General features: G+C 47.1%; 2 pseudogenes; one reads left to right on the forward strand and one right to left on the reverse strand.

Annotated features, from left to right (window-relative positions):
• On the reverse strand, positions 16800 to 17774 carry LOC102171768 (annotated as a pseudogene).
• LOC108636111 lies at positions 21149 to 22240 on the forward strand (annotated as a pseudogene).

A 24278-nucleotide genomic window follows, 5' to 3' on the forward strand; every position in this document is an offset into this window, starting at 1 on the left:
ACTAACCTCCCCCTCCCACAGCCCCTGACAACCACCACCCTGCTTTCTGTCTTTATGGATTTGCCTACTCTGCAAACCTAATAAACACAGAAAATGCAATAAGTTTTTTGTGACTGTTTTATTTCACTGAACGCAATGTGTTTAAGGCACATCCAGGCTGTAGCATGTGTCTGAATTTTCCTCCTTTTAAAATAATTTTTAAAAAAGAACTTTCTTCCCTTTTCACGAGAGTCATAGTCTGTGGTATGTATACACAGAATTTTTCTTCTCTTATTTTCCTTTCTTCCACACTTTGGCTATTGTGATGAGAGCAGCCTGGCAGAGAGTGGCCGAGACCGGTTCCCTGAGGTTTGTCAGCCTGGAGGGGATCCCCTGTGCTCTGTAGGCCTGGAGGGGATCCCCTGTGCTCTGTCAGCCTGGAGGGGATCCCCTGCGCTCTGCCCCCTGGTGCCCATCTCCATCAGCAACTCTGGTGACTCTGAAGCCCTCAGGTCACATGCTCAGTCTGAACCCCCTACTCACTCCCACTGATCCTATATAAAAGGACAAGGACAGGCAGGTGGGTCGCTGTAGCCATCCTGGGGTACTTCTCTTTTGACGCTGGGGACAAGTGGAGCCCAATTTCATCATCACTGACTGTTTAGGATCTGCAGATGGGGTGGTCTTTCTCCTGCCCCTGGACTGAGGTCTTGCTGAATCCTCACCTTGATCTGAGTCTGCGGCTCCCATGGTTGCTCTCCCGTGAGCTTGTGTTATTGAGCCCAGGATGGTCTGGCATCTCTTGGGCATTCTCAGCAGAGGACCTTCATGACAGCTGGACACAGCTCCTCTGGACTAGCTGAGTTCTGCATCTCAAGGTGCTTTTGCTTAACTTCCAGATAAATCATGCTAGTGGAAGAGAGAAGAAACAGTAGGAGGGAGTTTACTGGGGAAAATATGATTTAAAGGAGAAAAAAAAAAAGGAACTTTAAACACGGAATGAAGTTTACAATAGGCAGTGACAACCTTGGTTTGAATCTTGGCTCCTCCCCTGTTGCTGGTAGAAAGTCCCCTCCTCGCCCCTGCCATCAGATATCTTACTGCAAACATCAGGTCAGATTCCTGGTCTTCGTTCCAGGGTAATTGTCAGACCAAACTGTAGGGTGTGGTCCTCATGGAGTAACACCCATCACTCCTCTGTTCCTCCCTCTAAGATGGGTAGGTGACCATGATGACCGGGCCATTTTCTGGGATGAAGCACCCCTGATGGAAGAGGAGGTGGGCCTCCATGGGGGGGTCCAGCCCCACTGCTGCCCCTTGTGGTGGGAGCAAAGAAGAAAATGCCACCAGGACTGTAGGCTGCAGGACCTTTTCTTCTGTTTCTTTCTCTGAAAAATGGAGCCGACACTTCCTAGAGCTGATGTGAGACCACAACAGGAACGGCGTGGACAGAGCCTGCACAGAGGGTGGCCGATGCTCAGCCCTGCACACACTGCGGCTCTCTGCTCAGGAAGCAAGCAGAAAAGGAGACTGGTTTTCTGTTGTTGGCTTTTGAGGTGCCAGATCACCAGCCTTCCTCCAAAGGCCCTCCATTTTGAGAAAAGAAACTGTGCAACTAGAAATAATCCAGGGTAGAAAATAGCAGCATGCTCTCAGCCCTTCCCACAAACTAGCGTCCATCCACTGACCTTGACCACCAAGGCTGGGCCTCCTCAGGCGAGTTGCTGGGACCTGGAGGCACTAGTTCTGTGCCTGTCAGCAGGGCCAAGCCTGGAAGGACTTGATCAAAAGGAGGTGGGTGGGGCGTGGACACAGAGGCTGAGGGGCAGCCTTAGGCCCCTCTCCCAAGTACCAAGCGAGCAGAGCAGGGACAGGGGACTCTGCAGGGGAGGTTCTGGAGGGCTTCTCAGAGGAGGTGATGCCAGACTTTGGCTTTACAGGGTCAGTGTGATTTCTCCAGGTTCGATGCAGCAGGTGTCCCGGCAGAAGGAGCTGCATGAACAAACCCTCGAAGCCACATGGATGTGACCTTAGGCAGCAGCAATATGACCAGGATGTGGTGAGGAGCTGGTGTGTTCTGGAACATGCCACGTGCTGGTGGCATGAGGGTGAATAAAGCAAGCAGGCTGGTGAGTGGGTGGGTGGGGAGGGCTGAGGGGGTGGAAAGACAGCCATGGGGTGGGCGAGTGGTTGGCCAAGGGACTCTTGGTGTGTTGGTGGCAGGTCTCCTTAAAAGAGCCAAGGCAGGGTGGGCTGTGTCAGAAGGACGTGGGAGGTCGGGGCTGGGGTTGTTTCTCTAAAGGGGCAGCAGGAGGGTGGAAATAGGTCTGGGTGGCGCTTGGAGGGCAGGGTGTTAGTAACTTGAGCCACTCAGAAGTGAGGGTTTCACTTCCCTTTTGGTTCTCCGACTATATCCAGGACCAGAAGGTGTGCGGGGTTTACTGCAGAGACACACAGAAGGCAGCTACATCTGCAGAGCTGACGACAGCTAGATCTTATTCATGCTCAGCCAGAGGAAGACTCCTGGGTAAGCACGGGGGGGTAGGACCCCCGCCCATCTCCCCATCTTCAGGACGACTGTCTGAGCAAACCTTGATTGTCACTAGTTCACAAAAGAAGGAAAAAGGAAGCTCAGAGGGGTGAAGCCATGGCCCGAGGGACAGAGCCTGGATGTGGAAGCAGGTGTTTCTGAAGGCTTCCTCCCACCCGCGGGACCCCTAAATAGTGCAGAGGGAGGTAGCTGCCCTCTCAGGTGGTCTCAGCCTGGGATGTGGACCCCTGAGACATGAGCAGTGGCCCCAGAAGGAAGGTGCATGTTGTGGGTGCTCAGTCCTTTGGGAAATTTCAAGAAAGCTGAGGGGATGGAGGAGGGCACGGGGGCTAGAGTCCTTCCTCCTTATGGCCTGTCCGCCTTGAGTCTGCCCCTGGGTGCTGTGCGGGGGCTGATGGGGGCAAACCTTGTATCTTCTTTTGAGATACAAGGAAACAGCTTTCATCACCCACCCTATCCTGAGTGCCTGCTCAGTGCCAGGTCCTAGGGAAAAACGAAGGTCTGAGAGAGGAAGGACGGGAGACCACGTGGGGAGACGCAGGCCCTGCTGCGCAACGCTCACATGATGATACAGGGTTTACAAGCTAAAGACTAGAAGCCAAACTGTAGATACATCAGTATAGCAAGAGGCGTTTGAGATTAGATCTATGTGTTTATAAAAGTAGAGACAAACCGAGAAATTTCTGGGTTATTAAAATCACATTCCACTCCCCTCCCTTACATACCATGTCAGAAGGTCAGGACTTGGCCCCACTCTGTCCACGGAGAGCTATGTGACCCTTTGCAAGTTGCCTCCCGGGAATTGTTCGTTCACATCTCTTGCCCATTTGTGAGAGACGGCATTCAGTCTTTTCATGTGGATTTTAGGCTCTCTCTGTGTTGGGAATGTTCATCTTTGTCTACTATAAATATTGCAAACAGTGTCTTCCTGGCTCTCCTTCTTTTCTGACTTGGTTTGTGGCTTCCTTTTGAAACATGTAGTTTTCAAGAGGTCAAATACATCAGACCTTCCTTGTGGCTCTGGCAATTGTGTCTTGATGAGAATGGTTGGCCCAATTCAAAATTATTTTTAACATGTTTCCTAATATGTTTGTAGTTCTTGTTCTCCATTTTCATTTAGACCCTTTGGAATTGATTGATTGATTGATTAGAGTCTTTTTGTTTCTTCCTCTTTCTCTTCATCCCCCCTTCCTTTTTTCCTTCTGCTCCTTCTCCTCATTCAAGCAGGACATGTTTAATTGGTACTTTTCTCAGTCAAAGAGTAGGACACCCATTTCTGTGCTTTCAAAATTGCCTCCATTGCAGTCAGGAAATGACTCCACGCTTTCCCCCTCAAAGTCCCAGGCAGCAGTTTGGGAGCAGAGAGTGAGAGGCTGGAGGAAGCTGGGCCCCACAGCCAAACCAGACCTGGGCTGGACATCCTGTGGGAGGGGAGGTTTAGGAAAGTCCTGCTCAAGTCTTCAAGTCTCAGCACAGTGTAGCAGATTTCAGGTAAGCCTCCTGTTTTGCCACAGTTCTCTCTTCCTCTTTCTCCTCTGATACAAATATCATGGCTGGGGTAAGGAGACATGAAAAATGCAGGTTTTCCTGCTACCTGAGATACAGTGTTCATACAAAAGCTTTCTTAAACCAAGATGCTGGAGAGCATAGACCATGTAGGTCTCACATGCTGTTTTACTGGCAGAGGATGATCTTCTGGAAAAGCGTGGGATGCCCATCAATGGAAATGCTCGGAAATCTGATGGCACTCTCTATCAGAAAGAGCTTTAATGAAGACAGACAAGAGAAACAAATGGAACTACTCACCTGCAGGTGAAAGAGGTGTGGTGCTATGTCTTTGAGAATCTGGTTGATATATGCCCCAGTAACTGGTCCCACACCTTGTACTTTAGCCAGGCTGTTCCCAGGAGGGTGGAGGGAGCCCCAGACACCCTGGAGCAGGAGGAGCAGCAGAGAAGAGACAGGGCCCCCGCCTGGTGCTGGGAGCTGCAGAAACTCCACACAAACAGACCCACAGGCAGGAAAGTTGAAGATTCCAGGGGAGACTGGAAGGAAAACAGAGGACGACAGCAGGCAGAGGAAGCTTTTGAGACAGGCCTCCAGGGACAAGTAACATTTCACCTGGTGAGGCAGGTGGGGAAAGGCCTTGGAGGGGCAGCCTGAGCAAAGGCCTGGAGGCTAGGGGCGAACCAGCGTCCAGGCAGCTGGGAGTCCTCCAGGCCCCTGGTCCAGGTCCCGTGGAGTCAGGAGGGTGAGGAAGACAGGAGTAGGAGCAACGGGAGGGCCTGGCGATGGGCTAAGAACTTTGAATTTGACACTGCCTTCACCCCTGCTGTCTCTGCCCATAGAGTATGAGGTGTACCACGTGGAGGAAGAGGTTTGGTAGAATCTCTGTCTGCCCACGTGGAGGGAAGGTCTCTGTGTCTGGCCATGTAGTTGGGCGGGGACAGGCTTCTCTAGGGTCCTCCCCTCTCCCACTGGCAGCCTTTCTAGGAAGTGACCAGTCAGAGGCTAACAGAGGAGGACACCCAGATAGGAATCCAGCAGAACGGAGAACCATCCAGCATCCAAACCCAGTGAGGCCCCAGACAAGGGTCAGGACCAGGACAAGAACTGCAGGGAAGGACAGAAGAATAAGTCAAGGGTCATGACGCATTTAGAAGTGTTCAGCATCATCCAGGATCCAGCCCTGTCTGCCCGAGCCCACCTCTTCTCTCTGCCTTGACCCTTCATCTTCATGTTTCATGATTGCAACTGGCTGCCCTGGCTCCTGGGCTCCTGCAGCTTCTAGGGAGAGAAGGAGATAGGCGACCAGTGAGGGCTCCTCTCTCACCTCTTTGGAGGTGGGTCTGCCTCTATGAATTCGCTCCCACCCACATTGTCAGGGCCTCCAGCCTCCACCACTGGGCACACTCCCTAGTGAGTAACCTGATGGCTACTCTTCCTGAGGGACAGCCCTGGGGATCGGAGAGAGAAGTTGTTACAAAGAAAGATGCTAGGATAGGGCTCAGGTGAGTGGATTTGAAGGAGACTCTAAGGAAATGGGGCCAGTCTAGATTGGGTGCTGCAGAGAATTGGGGTCAGTTCTACCAGTGTGAGTCTCAGTAACTCCCTGTATGGAGACCAGAGTGAGGATAAATGTGTGATTGGTAAAGAAGAAGCCGTGTTGCTTTTCAGCCAAGGGAGGAGGTGTGGTGTTGGTGAGGGCACCATGACAGGTGTTTGCTGTCTCCTTCGATCCTGCTCTCAGGGTGACCCTGTGTGAGGCTGGAGTTCTGTGAGAGCCTTTAAACCCAAAAGGAGAAAAGCATCGCCCTGTTGTGATACTAGGCCAGCCTCCAGATGTCAGGGCCTGTTCTTTCTTTCTCAGTCCTTCATAAACATTCATGTAAATAAACAGAAACATACTAAAGACTTCAAGACTTCTCTTCTTTTTAAACTTAATTGACAATGAAATATTTCCCATTATACTTACTCTTCTTGGCAACATAGAAAAGAAAGATACCTACTCAGTCGTGTCCAGCTCTTTGTGACCCCATGGACTGTAGCCCACCAGGCTCCTCTGTCCACTGGATTTCCCAGGCAAGAATATTGGAGTGGGCTGCCATTGCCCTCTCCAGGGGATCTTCCCGACCCCAGGACTGAACCCACGTCTCTTGAGTCTTCCGTCACCTGCATCACCACTAGCACACTTTTTAACCTTTGTGTCTCCCTTTCTGACCACACTTTATTTAAAGTCCTCTCCATGTAACATTATTTTGAACTCATGGCCTTTCACAGACTCAGCTTGGCCCGATGAAACATCCTTATAGTAATCATTATCTTTTATTATTGTTATTTATGTGGGTGCCCCTTCTGACCTCTTCTCTGATCATCTTCAAGAGCATCCTTGTCTTTGCAGGAGCAGAGATGCCAGCCTGTGGGATTCACCTCCCCTGCAAGGGGTCTTCTTTCCTATGAGTGGATGGAAGCCCATGGGTGCCCATGTGAGTGGGCAAGATGCTGCTGGACAGTGTGTCTGTTTAGAGTTACTGTTCATTCTGATTATTCTGGTTTAACCCCAGTTTCCATCCCTACTTAGAGAATTTAGAGGGCTTCCTTAGTGGCTCAGAAGGTAAAGAATCTGCTCGCAATGCAGGAGACCTCATTCCATCCCTGGGTTGGGAAGATCTCCTGGAGGAGGTAATGCCCACCAGTATTCTCACCTGGAGAATTCCCTCCAGAAGAGCTTGGAGGGCTATAGTCCTGGGCTTGCAGAGTCAGACACGACTGAGTGACTAACACTTCCACTTTAACTTTAACTTTCACTTTCTTAGAGAACTTGGTTTCATCAAAACGAATATGTCTCCCATACTGACAGCTGTCACAGCAGGAGTCAAGCTTATTTCTTGTTGGCATTAAATTCAACCGCTTCCATCATCTTGAGGGTGGCAGCACTAGAAACCACCCCATTTTGTGGGTTACTGACTGCTGCTGTCTTGGAGTTAAAACAATCCAGTCCCAAGTACAGATCAATTTGTACAGAGGGTTCTGCTCTTTCCTTCCCAAGGAAAAGCTTAGATAGCTAATCATGGTCTTTAAATGCTATTACTACATTGGGAGGTGGAATGGTGTGAGAATGTGTGTGCAGGAGACAGGAACCTGGACTTGGATTCTGGCTCTAGCACTAGCTGTGTGCTTTGAGTAAATTGCTTCACCTCTCTGAGCTTCAGCTTCCTTTCTTATAGGATCACTGTGAGAACTAAAAGGAAGTGAATTCATACCAAGCAATTGGGAAGGTGCCTGGTGCAAGGTGGGGAGTCATCAACCACAATAGCTAGTCAATATTTAGGGTTGCATTTTTCTTTCTATTGACTTAAAAATTTGATATTGGGGAGGGAAGTGGGAGGGGAGTTCAGGATGGGAACACGTGTACACCCATGGCGGATTCATGTTGAAGTATGGCCAAACCAATACAATATCGTAAAGTAATTAGCCTCCAATTAAAATAAATAAATTTAAATTTTTTGATATTGTTTCCTTACTTCTGACTTGGAAAAATAAGGATTTCTTTATTTTTTACTTTTTCTTACACCTTTCCCCATCTTCTGTTCATATCATTATCTCACTCATTTGATATCCCCTATTAGGAAGCTTTGTACTTGTGAGCACCTTATTTACATCTTCATTTATTACGCTTTCAGCTGGACCCGCTATTTCTTGATTCTTAGCTTTGTAAACTGAGATATTAATTCTCCTCCTCCCTTTAGTGCTTCAGATCCCAAATTCTAGAAGTGTACTTTAATTTTTATATTGATTAACAAGTACCTTGATCATGGAGGTAGGCTTTCTTGCCTCTCCTTGCTATTCTTTGGAACTCTTCATTCAAATGGGTATATCTTTCCTTTTCTCCTTTGCCTTTCACTTTACTTTTCACAGCTATTTGTAGGGCCTCCTCAGACAATCATTTTGCCTTTTTGCATTTCTTTTCCTTGGGGATGGTCTTGATCCCTACCTCCTGTACAATGTCATGAACCTCCATCCATAGTTATTCAGGCAGTATCAGATCTAATCCCTTGAATCAATTTGTCACTTCCACTGTATGTTAGGAATTTGATTTAGGTCATACCTGAATGGTCTAGTGGTTTTCCCTACTTTCTTCAATTTAAGTCTGAATTTGGCAATAAGGAGTTCATGATCTAAGGCACAGTCAGTGCCCAGCCTTGTTTTTGCTTACTGTATAGAACTTCTCCTTTGGCTGCCAAGAATATAATCAATCTGATTTCAGTATTGACCATCTGGTGATGTCCATGTGTAGAGTCTTCTCTGGTGTTGTTGGAAGAGGGTGTTTGCTAAAACCAGTGCATTCTCTTGGCAAACTCTGTTAGCCTCTGCCCTGCTTCATTCTGTACTCCAAGGCCAAGTTTGCCTGTTACTCCAGATGTTTCTTGACTTCCTGCTTTTGCATTCCAGTCCCCTATAATGAAAAGGACATCTTTTTTGAGTGTTAGTTCTAGAAGGTCTTGTAAGTCTTCATAAAACCATTCACCTTCAGCTTCTTCAGCATTACTGGTTAGGGCATGGACTTGGATTACTGTGACAGTGAATGGTTTGCCTTGGAAATGAAGAGAGATCATTCTAGCATTTTTGAGATTGCATCCAAGTACTGCATTTCAGATTCTTGTTGACTATGATGGCTATTCCATTTCTTCTAAGGGATTCCTGCCCACAGTAGTAGATATAATGGTCATCTGAGTTAAATTCACCCATTCCGGTCCATTTTAGTTCGCTGATTCCTAAAATGTCGACGTTCACTCTTGCCATCTCCTGTTTGACCACTTGCAATTTGCCTTGATTCATAAACCTAACATTCCAGGTTCCTATGCAATATTGCTCTTTACAGCATCGGACTTTATTTTTATCACCAGTCACATTGACAAGTGGGTATTGTTGTTGCTTTGGCTCCATCGCTTCATTCTTTCTGGAGTTATTTCTCCACTGATCTCCAGTAGCATATTGGGCACCTACCAACCTGGGGAGTTCATCTTTCAGTGTCCTATATTTTGCTTTTTCATACTAGACTGGAAAAGGTCAGTTTCATTCCAATCTCGAAGAAAGGCAATGTCAAAGAATGTTCAAACTACCACGCAATTGTAATCATCTCTCATGCTAGCAAAGTGACGCTCAAAATTCTCCAAGCCAGGCTTCAACAGTACATGAACCATGAACTTCCAGATGTTCAAGCTGGATTTAGAAAAGGCAGAGGAACCAGAGATCAAATTGCCAACATCCGCTGGATCATCGAGAAAGCAAGAGAGTTCCAGAAAAACATCTACTTCTGCTTTATTGACTATGCCAAAACTTTTGATTGTGTGGATCACAACAGACTGTGGAAAATTCTGAAAGAGATGGGAATCCCCGACCACCTGACCTGCCTCCTGAGAAATCTGTATGCAGGTCAGGAAGAAACAGTTAAAACTGGACATGGAACAACAGACGGGTTCCAAACCCAGAAAGCAGTACTCTTCGGATATACAAATATACAAAGGCTATATATTGTTAACCTGCTTATTTAACGTATATGCAGAGTACATCATGAGAAATACTGGGCTGGAAGAAGCACAAGCTGGAATCAAGATTGCCAGGAGAAATACCAATAACCTCATATGTGCAGATGACATCACCTTTTGGGCAGAAAGTGAAGAAGAACTAAAAAACCTCTTGATGAAAGTGAAAGAGGAGAGTGAAAAAGTTGGCTTAAAGCTCAATATTCAGAAAACTCAGATCATGGTATCCGGTCCCATCACTTCATGGCAAATAGATCAGGAAACAGTGGAAACAGTGTCACATGCTTTTATTTTTCTGGGCTCCAAAATCACTGCAGATGGTGATTGCAGCCACGAAATTAAAAGATGCTTACTCCTTGGAAAGAAAGTTATGATCAACCTAGACAGCATACTAAGGAGCAGAGACGTTACTTTGCCAACAAAGGTCCATCTAGTCAAGGCTATGGTTTTTCCAGTAGTCATGTATGGATGTGAGAGTTGGACTGTAAAGAAAGCTGAGCACCGAAAAATTGATGCTTTTGAAAGACTCTTGAGAGTCCCTTGGACTGCAAGGAGATCCAGCCAGTCCATCCTAAAGGAGATCAGTCCTGGATGTTCATTGGAAGGATTGATGTTGAACCTGAAACTCTGATACTTTGGCCAACTGATGTGAAGAGCTGACTTGTTTGAAAAGACCCTGATGCTGGAAAAGATTGAGGGCAAGAGTGAAGGGGAAGACAGAGGATGAAATGGTTGGATAGCATCACCGACTCAATGGACATGAGTTTGGGTGAACTCCATGAGTCTGGAGTTGGTGATGGACAGGGAAGCCTGGCGTGCTGCAGTTCATGGGGTCACAAACAGTCAGACACAACTGAGCGACTGAACTGAACAGATACATATCAACAACACTTCAGTTCTAAACAGTCTCCAAAACAATCAAAATCGGAAAACCAGGACTTGAACATAGATAAATTTACCTTATATTAAAAAAACAATCAAACAAAAGAGTTTAGATTTTTGTGTTATTTTAATACGTTTTTAGAGCTAACTTGTACCTTATAGCGGCACATGCTTTTCAGCATAGCTTCAGTTTTTCCTGATGTTTCTAATTGGCCTTGTTTTCACCCCTTGCACTGTTTACCTCCAACATTTCCTCTATTTCTTTCCAACGGTGCCTCATATGATACCGACTCCCCTGTACGCACAGACTCTGGACTTCTTATCCTATTCTGGACTGATTTCTCCCTAGGTCTGCTGCACGCCCAGCTGGGATCCTTGGATTCCCTTTCTTCTGGGTTGATGTTCCTGATTCCTGGATCCCACGTCTATCTCTCTCTTAGGTACCCTTTACTTTTCTGCATAATTATACAAACACACCACCCTTTTTTTTTTCCTGCAACTCATTCTCAAGTAGCTTTCTGAAAAGTCTGGTGAAGGGTGAAGGCTGCTGTGAATATGGGGTGGGCCATGGTGTTGGTAAACTTGTCCCCTGCTCTCCCTTCTACCTCACTCTCATCTTGCTCCCGCTCTGGGGCTCTACCCAGAAGACTGTTCTTCTCTCCTGTCAGCTCTCTCTCCCTGTTTCTCCTCCTCCACTGCACTCTTCTTCTCTCAGCTATCACTTCTCCATCCAGTGAGTCTTCAGACATTTGTTGAAGCCTCTGGTCTCCTGTTGCCCCCGTGCTTGTTTTTATTAGCAGCAGAGGGAGGAGAGGCAGGCTATGGGTTCTTGAGCCCAGATTGTAGGGTGGAGCTCACTTCCAGGGGCAAGACTTCTGACCTTGGGCGAGTCATGTAACATCTGTACTTCAGCTTCCTTATTTGTAAATGAGGATACAATGCTACACATCTCAAAGGCCAATGGAATAAAATACAAGCTATCATTTGTAAAGTTTTAGAGCAAATACCATTGGAGAGCAAATACCATTGCAAAGCAAAGACCACAAACACAAGTCACTCTTATCAGTAGCTGGTATTATAACTGTAAGTATCTCTACTGTCATTCAGTCAGGTCTCAGGAGGAGTAGTCGACAAAGGCTCTTTTGCTTTCTTGAAACAGTAGTTAAATGTCATCAATATTTTCTTTCCTTCCTCATCTCCTATGACAAGATAATCACAAGCAGAGCCAAAATAGATTGTTTATATGTAAAGATCTGAACTGCTCTTTTTTTTTGAAGAACACTGAGAATGGACGGAGAAGGCTATGGCACCCCACTCCAGTACACTTGCCTGGAAAATCCCATGGATGGAGGAGCCTGGTGGGCGGCAGTCCCTGGGGTCGCTAAGAGTCGGACACGACTGAGCGACTTCACTTTCAGTATTCACTTTCATGCATTGGAGAAGGAAACGGCAACCCACTCCAGTGTTCTTCCCTGGAGAATCCCAGGGACGGGGGAGCCTGGCGGGCTGTGATCTATGGAGTTGCACAGAGTCGGACACGACTGAAGCGACTTAGCAGCAGCAGCAGAGAATGGGAAAGTCTGAAAGGATGGACACCCTTATGTATCATGAGTGTGAACATAAATTGCTGCAATTTCTTTGCATAACAGTGTGTCTCTAGGCATGAATAGTTTTTAGGTGCTGATGCCTTGTGGTCCAGCCTAGATAGCTATATCCTAGATCCTATATCCTACATCCTAGATAGCTATCTACCTATGTCCTACTCCTAGATATAGCTTAAGGGAACAGTCTCAAATGTAGCTTTATACAAGGAGAATGTCCTTTACACTATTATTTGCATAAGGAATTAGAAACAACCTAAAGTCCAATAGTCAGGGGAATACAGCAGAGGGGTGTGGCACCATCAGGGTCCTCGGCCACACAGGGCAGGGATACAGGAAGTGGGGTGAGGACGATGGGACTCCAGGCCTTTGTGAGATAAAGGCTCTTGCAGAAGCAAGAAGGGCATGGGCTGTGGGAGCTGTATCACCAGCAACTTTATCAAGGCAGAGAATTAAGCACAGAGAGCAAGACATTATTTTGGAATGAAAGCACTCATTTAACTGATAAATATATATCCACAAATAAATATCTTTGTATATTAAAGGGAGTAGAGCATAATCATCACAAACCTGGGATTTGGCTCAGAAAGACTGGGTTCAAGCCCAGGTTCTGGAATCAGCTTGAAAACTTAGGCTGATGTAAGTTCAGGTGAGCTTCAGGAGCCTGCATGTCATAGATAATGAATCAATATTAGTTATTACCAATTAGTAAACACAAGTGTTCCTAGCCTCATGTAATTTCCAGATTATTCCTTCCTATCTGGTCTTGTCGCTGGTTTTCTCACTCCGATAACTTTGCAGATGGGTGTCTCCCGTCTGATTATGTTCTCCCTGTGCCCCAACAGGAGAGTAGGACTCTGACTTGGGGGGAGTGGGTGGGAATGAGTAACTTTCCTTAACTAGTGACCTGCAGAGCCCAGGGGACAGAGAACCACAGTGTGTTAAATTCCCTGTGGCACTGGTGGCCGTCCCAGGGGAGCTCACCAGAGACCTCACCACCCCCTGCTCCCTGCAGCCGCTGCTCACTTGTGATCGAACCCACAATCTGTTTTATGTTCCCCAAGGGTGAGGTCACACCTCCTTCCAGCCTGACGCAGACAACGATCTGAAGGGAGATCTCTGAGACCCCGCTGCTGCCATCATGAGTTCAGAAAACCTTGGAAAATGCTCAGGGAGGCAGCTGCCTTTTTTCTGTCCAGTTTCTGCATGTGACCCAGAATTGAGGGTGTTTCCTCCTGGCAGAGTTAACCTACAGAGGAATCAAGAACCAAGAAGAGGTTGGATAAGCATCCTGGAGCCCCTCAGGGGGGCCACGTGGAGTACCCCCAACGGGAGTGTGTCCACAGAGCCTCTTTCCCAGCTCTCTCCTTAGGGAGCCACTTGCTAGGTACTCACTTTCTCCCCTACTGCCCTCTAGCAAGTGACTCAGAAGTGAGGCCAGGACAGCCCTTGGGGAGGGGGACAGCAGAGGGAGTCCCCAAGGCCAGACAGGGCAGCGAGGGGAAGTCCCCCAGCATCCCTGGAGCTCCTCCTGCCTGCTCCCTTGGCCTGAGCCTCCTCCTGCTGCCAGACCCTGGGGCATCACCACAGACACCTTTCGTCCAGCTCTCACCCTGCCACCTGCCCAGCCGCTCTGCAAGAGTCAGTGGACACTGAACTGAACCCCAGTCTGACTTTTATCACCTCCCACCTAGAGGGGAGTGGTGACGGGGTTTTACACAGGATCACGTCTGCCTCCACCCCTTCACTGCCCATCCTGAGTCTCTGATCAGCAAGATGAAGCATCTCACATGGTAGTCTTACCCCATGGCAGGTGGCCTCAAACCCTTTTTAAAAATTAGGTAGCATCCGTTTATAACATTCTATAAGTTTCATGTGTACAACATTATATTTCTACTTCTGTATATGCTGCAGTGTGCTCACCACCAAAAATCACTCGCAAAAATCCCTCTAGGTGTACTGCATGGTAGAATGAAGAAATCACAGGAGTTCAAAATAAGGAAGATTCAAGTCATATGCAAGAAGTGTCTGATACCTGAGCTTGGATTCCACCTCTGAGCTTTCTGCTCACTGGCCTTGGGCTGTCCCTTATCCTGTCTGAGTCTCACTTTCCTCATCTGTGAAATAAGAATAATGTATTTGTGTGTGCATGTACCAGGAAACACATCTCACATTGTGACCCAGCCCCACCCTCCACATATATATTATATATATATATCCTAGTTGCCTATGTCTTACCTACAATTCCAGAACCCCTGGGCTTCCGTGGGGGCTCAGACAGTAAAAGAATATGCCTGCTATGCAGGAGACCCAGGTTCCTTTCCTGGCTCGGAAAGATCCTCTGAAGAAGGAAATTGCAACCCACTCCAGTATTCTCGCCAGGAGAATTTCCTGGATAGAGGAGACTTGCAGGCTACTGTCCATGGGGTCACAAAGAGTTAGACAGGACTGAGCTACTAACACCGAGTAACTCCATAACTTCTAGATCCCTGAAATCACACAGGGATTTTGGCAACTCATTTGAGCAGTGATCTTGCTCTGTACTGATCTGAGGCTATTTATTGTCATTACATTCTTTCTCACATTTAATGTGAATATTCTTTTGTTTCACTGCCAGAACACAAAAGCACTCATTTATAGGGTACTGCCAGTCTCTGCTACAAGTAGTAACTAACAAAACACCTCCCTTGTATTCCTTCTCCTGGTGTGTGTGTGTGTCTGCGTGCTCTGTTCAGTTGTGTCCGAATCTTTATGGCCTCAGGGACTGTTGTCTGCCAGGCTCCTCTGTTCTTGGGAATTTCCAGGCAAGAATGCTGGAGGGGGCTGCCATCTCCTACCCCAGGGGATCTTTCCGACCCAAGGATCGAACGCATGACTCTTGCATCTCCTGCACGGGCAGCCGAATTTTTGCCACTGCATCTCCTGGGAAGCCCTCCTTCTCTTTCTGAAGGTTTAAAACTGTAGATTCCTGAAGACACCTAAATCCCAGCATTCGATCATTATTTCTGGAGGTTTGGAAGTCCAAGATCAAGGTAGTAGAGAGGTGAGACTCTCCCCCTGTTTTGTAAATTCTAAATTTTGTAAATTCTCTCTCTGTACTCACATGGCCTTTCCTCTGCGGGAGAGGGAAGGAATAGAGAGAAAATCTGGTGTCTTCCTTTCTAATAAAGATATTTAACTTACTGGATTAGGGCCCAACATTTATGACCTCATTTTACCGTAATTACCTCTTTAAAGGCCCAGTCTTCAAATAGAGTCACCAGGGGGTTAAATCTTCAACATATGAATTGGTGGGTGGGGGGAAAACAGTTCCATCCATAACCCCAGGTGACTCTGCCAAGAGTGCCCAGGTGATCACTGCTCAAGAAAGTGAATTTTAACCAATTTATACTGAATACCGTATTATTAATGTGCTGCAGGATTTATTGCAGATACCATGTTATGATAACAAAAGCAGATAATATTTGAGGCATCAAATTTGTTTATTAATTTAAAATATATGATCCCTGTCACACAAAGAGATAATTTTAAATTTACTTTGAAATTGAACCAATCAACACATATATATGTGGAAACTATGCACCTGATGTGCCAAGTCCTTTCAGTCACATCTCACTCTTTGTGGCCCCATGGACTATAACCCACCAGGCTCCTCCGTCCATGGGATTCTCCAGGCAAGAGTACTGGAGTGGGGTGCCATTCCCTTCTCCAGGGGATCTTCCCGACCCAGGGATCAAACCCGCATCTCCTACATCTTCTGCATTGTCAGGCAGATTCTTTACCACCAGCGCCACCTGGGAAGCCAGCTGTGCTCCTAGTATCATATCATCCCAGAGATAAGGCTGCTGTCCTCACAGAGTACATGGGTCACTGGTAATCAATCCTTAACCTAGTGAATAGCATAAAATATTGGGGGATATTGGAAAGCTAACAGATTCCTCTGGACATTGTTTATCTTGCCCCTCTGAGAGACTTGTAGATCTAGATGAGATTAGTTTGGAAAAGAGGTCTTGTTTAGTTCAGAGAATCGTCAAGGAGTCCAATATAGTTGTGGGCGGCGGCTGCTGCTGCTGCTGCTGCTGCTGCCAAGTCGTCTCAGGCGTGTCTGACTCTGTGCGACCCCATAGATGGCAGCCCACCAGGCTCCACCATCCCAGGGATTCTCCAGGCAAGAACACTGGAGTAGGTTGCCATTTCTTTCTCCAATGCATGGAAGTGAAAAGTGAAAGTGAAGTCGCTCAGTCATATCTGACTCTTAGCGACCCCATGGCCTGCAGCCTAACAGGCTCCTCCATCCATAGGACTTTCCAGGCAAGGGTACTGGAGTGGGGTGCCATTGCCTTCTCCAGCTGTGGGCTAACCAGAGACTAAAGAAACTTTATAAGGAGAAGTAGGCTTGGGAATCAAGCAGTCTTATTTTGAATTAGCATGTTTTAGTCAAAGGTATGGAATTAATGATAAGCATTGGTTAGGAATTTCTGTAATGTCCTCCAATGCCAAGTGACCACTAGCATCCTAGTTCCCATTACGATGATTCCTTGATGAGAGGTAGAAGGCATAAAGAATATTGCCAGCTATAAAATAAACTACACTCCAATGCCTATGATTGCTAAAAAGAAGTATTTTTTTTCAGTAGAAGAAACTCACTGAATCAAATGAAAGCTAAGCAGAGCAAACGCAGTGTACTCAAAACTGAGGTAAGAAACCTCTAATTACACAGGAAATCAATGCAAGGATTAATCATTTTAAGAGAAGAATCATTTTTCCACAGCCCCATAGTTATGAATAATATCTTCATGAGCCTGGGCTGCCTGGGCCAGTGAATACTGGGGGCCTACTACTGGTCTCAACCAATCAATTTCCATTGCAGCTTGGAAGGCTGCTGCAAACTGCTGGACTTCCTCCTTGGAGGGTGAAGGGAAAGCTACTCCTCTTATGCTAGATTCCTTCATCATGGATCCTGTGGGTTTATTTCAGTAGGACCTCTGTGACCAACAACTATTTCTCGTCCTCCATGTGACAAAAAATTCAAAGCATCGCTGAGTCTGACATTAGCAAACATTTCAATAATCACATCAGCTCTTTTCTCACCAACAGATTTCTCAGTTTTATCAATATACTTAGCTTCTTAGGGATTAAACACTTCGTGGGCTCCGTTTTGGAAAGCAATCTTTTGTCCTTCCTCAGTAGTAGCTGTGCCCAAAATCTTTAAGCCGTAAGCTCTAACCATGTGGCATGCTGCTCTTCCAGCTCCTCCACCTGCCCCAGAACACTTCCTCCAGCTTTCACGGGCACTGTGGAGCAGACTCGATAAGCAGTAAAGCACGAGATGCTGATGGCAGCTCCTTGTTTAAAGTCCAGTTTTTCTGGCAGAGTGTCAACAGTGTGATGCGCTTCCAGAGCAAACTCGGTGTAGCCCTCAGAGACCGTCCTGGTAGTGAACGTCACCTTTCTTGCAAGCAGATACAATCTCTCCAGCAGCTTCTACTATCCCAGCCACATCTCAGCTAGCAGTATAAGGTAGGAATGGTTTTATACTGTGAGTGCCAGAGCGGATATATGTGTCCACTGGGTTTACACCACATGCTTGGACTTTGTTAGAACCTGGTGGCCTTTCAGAATTGGTACAGCAATATCCAACTGGAGTTTCAGCACTTCAGGTCCACCAAATTCAAAAACTCAAGTAGCTCTCACCAACTTCTGAACTATCACCATAGTGATCTAGATACATGTTCTAGGCAGGAAAATTAAAATCTGCAAGCCCTCTCCCGGATTCCACAAGGTTAAAAAGACAAAAAAGCTACTCAACACCATTTATTATCCATCACACATTTTTCTTGGCTTTCCCGGTGACTCAGGCAGTAAAGAATCTGCCTGCAACATAGGAGACTTGGATTTGATCCCTGGGTCGGGAAGATCCCCTGGAGGAGGGAATGGATACCCACTCCAGTATTTTTGCCTGAAGAATTCCATGGACAGAGGAGCCTGGTGGGCTATAGTCCATGGGGTCGCAAAAAACCAAAGACCGCTGAGGGCAAACGCTTTCCCTTTTTTACTTCACAAGTTCTAATCTTATTCCCTTTCCTTTCATCTAGATATTGAGATCGTTTTTGAGGATGTCACTGAGTATCTCTGGGACATACTGAGCAGAAAGGAACTGCTACTCCTGCTGACTGATTGCCTGAAGAAATTGAGGTTAAGGCTGGTTTGTCCAGGTAACCTGCACAGGTGTATCAGGAAGGTCACCGGCACCCCGAAGCACCAGGCTAGTTTCCTCCTGGAAGGAACACCTCCTCCAAGCAGGACCTTATGGTGGGGGCTGAGGATGTTCCTCTCAACATCTCATGAGGAGTGTTTCCTCCATGTCATTTGCTGGCAGTGAACAACCTTGAATTGAGAAAAGATGAAACCTGCAAGGAAGGGGCAGGTTATGTGACCTCGGACATGTTACAGAACTGCTCTCTGCTCATTTCCTCATCTGTTCAGTTAAATTGTGAGGGCACTGTGATCATGCATGCAACGAGCTTCCCATAATGACTGACACAGAGTAGGTATTCAGTCAATATCAACATTTTAAAATCTTGTTGGGAAGAGACAGGGGCCAAGAGTCTTCTTTCTGGTGATAAAAATCAAGCAGAATTTCCTTTGGGGCAAGTCAGAAAATCCTGATGCCATTGTTTGTATTACTCAGGCTTCTGCCTAGAGCCTTTCTATTCCCCATCTTATGAACTGTACCAAACGATTGTATCAAACCAAACAGCAGGATCCTGCTGGCCCATAAGGCAGTGAGGCTGGAGAGGAACTGGTTGGAGCTGGTGGGATCCTGGATCTAGCGCTGCCCAACTGTGGGGCTCTGTGCTTATATGTTAGAGTCTCAGACTTGCCTGTGTCTAATGGGAACAGCAATTCAGTCTGATGGACTATGTTCACGGCCTCAGAGTGAACTGTATGGTCAGAGGTGGGGAAGCAAGGACCAGGGAGTCCTGGACCAGGGTCAGACCCAGGGTCAGGGTGGAGCAGAAGGTCCAGGTTGGAGGACTAGTAGACAGGCTTGGGCAGCAGGACGGGGACTAGAGTGAGGAGAGTGGGCCCCGAGGACATGGAACTGAAGGGGCTGTGAGCCTAGCAGAGGTACCCTGAGTGGAAGGGACGGCATTTCTTCCCTCCCTCACAACCCATCAAGCTGGGCTAGAGGGCCCTGGGTGACCGTGTCTGCACACCCTGCCTGGACCTGGCTTCTCACTCCATCTGGGATCCTCTTGTAGTCTCCGTGGAGCCTCCCTGACAGTGGAAGGCCTTGTGGCTCAGAGAGCCCTCCAGGGTCACAGTGAGTGGCTGTGATTGTGTGTCATTTGAGGGATTCTGAGGAGCCTCACGAATCCCCACCCAAGAAGAAAACACTTCCTCCACCTGCTGTGCAAGTGCTGGTCTCTTCAGGCTCAGCCGTTCAGATGGGTGTTTCCTCAAGTCTCTTGAATCTTTAGAGGATCCACAAAGTTCCACATGACCTTGGGGTGCAGGCTCATGAGGCTGTCACAAATTAACATGTGACCCCTGAGAGGTCAGGGGTGCTGGGTGCTGGGTCAGGAGTCAGTGAGGTGGGCTGCAGAGACCAGGGGAACCAGCAACACATCTCCCGATCTCCAGGCAGCTGGGGCAGTGGATGGACTCAGGGACCTGCTGCTGGGAAGGCCAAGGGTACAAGCCTTAGAAGAGAGCAGATGCAGACTAAATAACTATTATGGTGCCTTCTAGTTCTGACTTTGGGTTTGGTTTTTTTTTTTTTTTTCCCTACAAATTCTAAGTCACAGAGACAGTCAATCTGCAAAAGGTGAGGGCACGGTGCCCAGGACTATGCTTTCGTTTGAACCAATGGCAAATTTAGGGGATGCCCAAAAACACCCTCAGGTTTGAAAATTCCCTGTACAACAGACAAGACTCACTGAAAGCCATAGTGATCTCAGTGTATTACAGGAAGCCTGTGGGTTTCCATCAGCCACAGGGCAGAGTCTGGGTGGATTTCACATCCAAAGCTTCGATTGTCCCCAGGATGCATTACTGTTCTGGAACTCAGTGAGTGGCAGGTCACACGGAACACTGCCTGCCAGGGACACGCACCCATTTAAAAACAAATTATCCTGACTTGTGGTCTCCAGCACCTCCCAGAGGTCAGACTAATGTCCTAGAGTCCAGCTCCTCCAGAGGTCAGAACGGATACCACGTGACCCAGGGGCCCCATCATACATCTCATCAGACTGTCCAGTGGCAAGAGGCCCAGGCAGACGAGGACATTCATATCAGCCAGAATATTCTAGGGGCTTAGGGACCACTTCCCGGTAGCCAAGGGCCAAGAAATGACTCCTCACTACACACCGAGGCCCGTGAATACAAGTTTTCTGCTCCAACCCCACTTTTTTTATTTGTGGAGTTCCCAACTTACCAACTCTTTGGAAGTGATGATGTCGACCTGTCTTTGAGGTGTCTTTACCAAATACCTATTTTTTCTTTTTGGCTGAGCCACATGGTTTGTGGGATCCTAGTTTCACAATCAGGGATTGAGTCATATCCTGGGCAGTGAGGGTGCAGAGTCCTAACCTCTGGACCACCGGGGAATTCCGTCAAATACCTCTCTTAACTTACCAGTATCCTAAGGGGACATTTGCTTATCTGTTCCAGGATTAAATGGGGCTTCTCTGGTGGCTCAGATGGTAAAGAGTCTGCCCGCAATGTGGGAGACCTGGGTTCAATCCCTGGGCCGATAAGATCCCCTGGAGAAGGGAATGGCAACCCTCTCCAGTATTCTTGCCTGGGAAATCCCATGGACAGAGGAGCCAGGCAGACTATAGTCCATGGGGTCGCAAAGAGTCAGACACCACTGAGCGACTTCACTTTTTTGTCTTTCTTCCTTTCCAGGATTGAATAAGTCTATGAAGGATCTACAAGGTACAAAACCTGTGTTTAATGTTGAAAGAGAAAAGTTTACATTTGTAAAATTCTTTTCTAATAGGTTTATAATGCTAAATCCATATTTATGCAGAATAGACATTATGGAACCTATTTTGCAGACAAGCAAACTGCCTTTCTAATCCCTTGACCTTCATTGTTACAGGAAAGACGTGGTTGCACTACACAAACATCTACACGAATTGGAAGGAGACTTGATAGGGAAGGACCAGGACACGCTCACGAAACGGCAGCTGGACAGGGGGAGGTTTCTGAAGTTGCCTCGGGTGAAGCAGCAGCTGGAGGAGCGCACAGGAAAGCTCCACAAGCTCGCAGACAAGGTTGACACGGACCACAAGGAGCACACCATCTCCACATGGCGGCCCACACCCCTGGCGCTGCGTCTGGCACCCGGACCCTCCTTGGCCTGGCTCTGGCACCCGTGACAGGGGGGCAGTCTGGCATTCTCGGCCGCTGGGTTAGGGCTGGGAGCAGCAGCTGCTGTGACAACTGCGCCCACCAGCTACAAGGAAAACGCAAGCAGGTCAGTAGCCGAAACTGAAGCCAGTAGCCTGATGTCATCTCGCATCAAGAAATGGAAGGTGCTCCTAGAGGCACTCAGGAGCAACCCCCGAACTGTTGATACAACAGAGAAATTGGCAAAAGCTGTGCAACACATTCAAAAAAATACGCGTGCCATGGAAACAGGCAAAGACAGCCCTGAATTTGCAGCCAATGTAGGCGACTACTTGGGCCCTGGGAAAATCACAGTCCCAGGCACCCGGCTGGTAAGGAAGGCCTGTCCGCTACCATGGCTCCGGCAGCTGTCACGGGAGCCCGGATCGCGGGTGCAGCCTCTGCAGGGCTCTCCCTCCTGGTGGATGTGGGCTTCCTAGTGAAGGAGCCAACGCACCTGCATGATGGCGCAAAGGCAGAGTCTGCTGAGAACCTGAGGCAGCGGGCCAGCGAGCCGGAGAGGAATTCGCAGGAGCGCAACCAGATGTATGAGCTTCTGCAGTAGGGCCTGACTCAGCCACCTCCAGGACAGTGCAGGAGCCAGGATACACACGGGTCAAGGGGCAGAGGTACCTTGTTGGAGGGAAAAAGGAGAGGGAGAGAAAATTGTTGGAGCTGAGTCTTAGGAATTTAGGGTTTCTGCAGCTGAGCACAGCAGGGGAGGGCTGGATGTTGGTGACAGCTCAGAGAGAGTGAAGGAAGGAGCCTGGAGCCTGGGTTGAGGGAAGAGGGGGAACTAGAGAAGGGTGGGGGGTGGGGGGAGATAAACCACTTTTTTCCTTCATACTATGAAATTTTATTTTGTATTGAGGGATAGCCAATCAACAATGTTGTGATAGTTTTAGGTGAACAGTGAAGGGACTCAGCCATACACATACATGTATCCATTTTCCCCCAAACCCCCTCCCATCAGAAACCACTTATTTTGAACTGAAGAAGTCACTGGGGGCAGAATAAGGGGAGAGGCAGGGGAACTAGCAATGAAAGACCAGGAACACGAACGGGTTGAAGATGAGAGAAAGCCAAAGAGTTAGGTTTGTTGGAATCCAGAAGTAGCAGGGGCTCCTCTGTCACCGTCACCAAAGTCTGATGCCCCTAGCAAGAAGAGTCTGCCCCTGTTGGTGGTCTCTAGCCCTATCTCTCCAGCATCAACTCACCTTCGATCCCAGCAGCTTATCTTAATCAGCCAGTGACTTCTATTGCTTGCTTCTTTTTTTTTTTAATTTTTATTTATTTTTTTATTTTTTAAATTTTAAAATCTTTAATTCTTACATGCGTTCCCAAACATGAACCCCCCTCCCACCTCCCTCCCCTGAAGTACAGTTGATTTACAATATTGTATTAGCGTCATATATACAGCAAAATGTTTCAGTTATCATGTATCTATGTATATATCTGTTCTTTTTAATTTTTTCATTACAGATTATTACAAGATACTGAATATTTTCCCCTGTGCTATACATTAAGTTCTTGGGATTTTTTTTAATCTATTTTATGTATGGTGATGTGCACCTTTTAATCCCATACTCCTAATTTATCCCTCTCCCCCTTTGGTAACAATAAATTTGTTTTCTGTGACTCTGAGTCTGTTTTGATTTGTTAATAAATTCATTTGTATTCCTCTTTTTTTTTTTTGGCCATGCCAAGCAGCTTTTGGGATCTCAGTTCCCCGACCAGAGAATGAACAGGGCTTCCCTGGTGACTCAGCTGGTAAAGAACCCAACTGCAATGTGGGAAACTTGGGTTTGATTCCTCGATTGGGAAGATCCCCTGGACAAAGGAAAGGCTACCCATTCCAGTATTCTGGCTTGGAGAATTCCATGGACTATATAGTCCATGGGGTCAAAAAGAGTCGGACACAACTAAGCGACTTTCACTTTCAATTTCATAGCAGTAAAAATACCAAATTCTAAACACTAGACCACCAAGGTACCCCCTGTGCTATTTTTTAGGTTCTCCATATAAGTGATATTATATATTTGTCTTTCCTGTCTCAGTTACTTCACTTAGTCTGATCATCTCTAGATCCATACATGTTACTACAAATGGCATTATTTCATTCTTTTTATGGCTAAGTGATATTCCATTGCATGTACGTGCCACGTTGTCTTTATTCCTTTGTCTGTTTACAGAGATTAAGTTACTACATGTCTTTCTATTGTAAACAGTGCTGCTAGGAACATTGATGGAGAAGACAATGGCACCCCACTCCAGTACTCTTGCCTGGAAAATCCCCTGGGAGGAGGCTGGTAGGCTGCAGTCCATTTTGTCGCTTAGAGTCGGACATGACTGAGCGGCATCACTTTCACTTTCATTCATTGCAGAAGGAAATGGCAACCCACTCCAGTGTTCTTGCCTGGAGAATCCCAGAGACGGGGGAGCCTGGGGGGCTGCCGTCTATGGGGTCGCACAGAGTCAGACATGACTGAAGCAACTTAGCAGCAGCAGCAGCATCAGGAATATTGAGGTGCATGTATCTTTTTGAATTGGAGCTTTTGTCTTTTCCAGATATATTCCCTTAAGTGGGATTGCTGGATCACTCGATAGTTCTATTTTTAGTTTTTAAGAAACTTCCATCCTGTTTTCCATAGCGGCTGCTCCAAGTTACATTCCCACCAGCAGTGCAGGAGGCTTCCCTTTTCCCACATATTCTCCAAAATTGTTTATTTGTAGACTTTTAGACAATGGCCCTTCTGACTGGTAGGGGGTGATGCCTTATTGTAGTTTTATCATTTTTCTAACTATTAGCAATGTTGAGCA

This window comes from Capra hircus, chromosome 5 (assembly GCF_001704415.2).
Source record: "Capra hircus breed San Clemente chromosome 5, ASM170441v1, whole genome shotgun sequence".
Taxonomy (NCBI): domain Eukaryota; kingdom Metazoa; phylum Chordata; class Mammalia; order Artiodactyla; family Bovidae; genus Capra; species Capra hircus.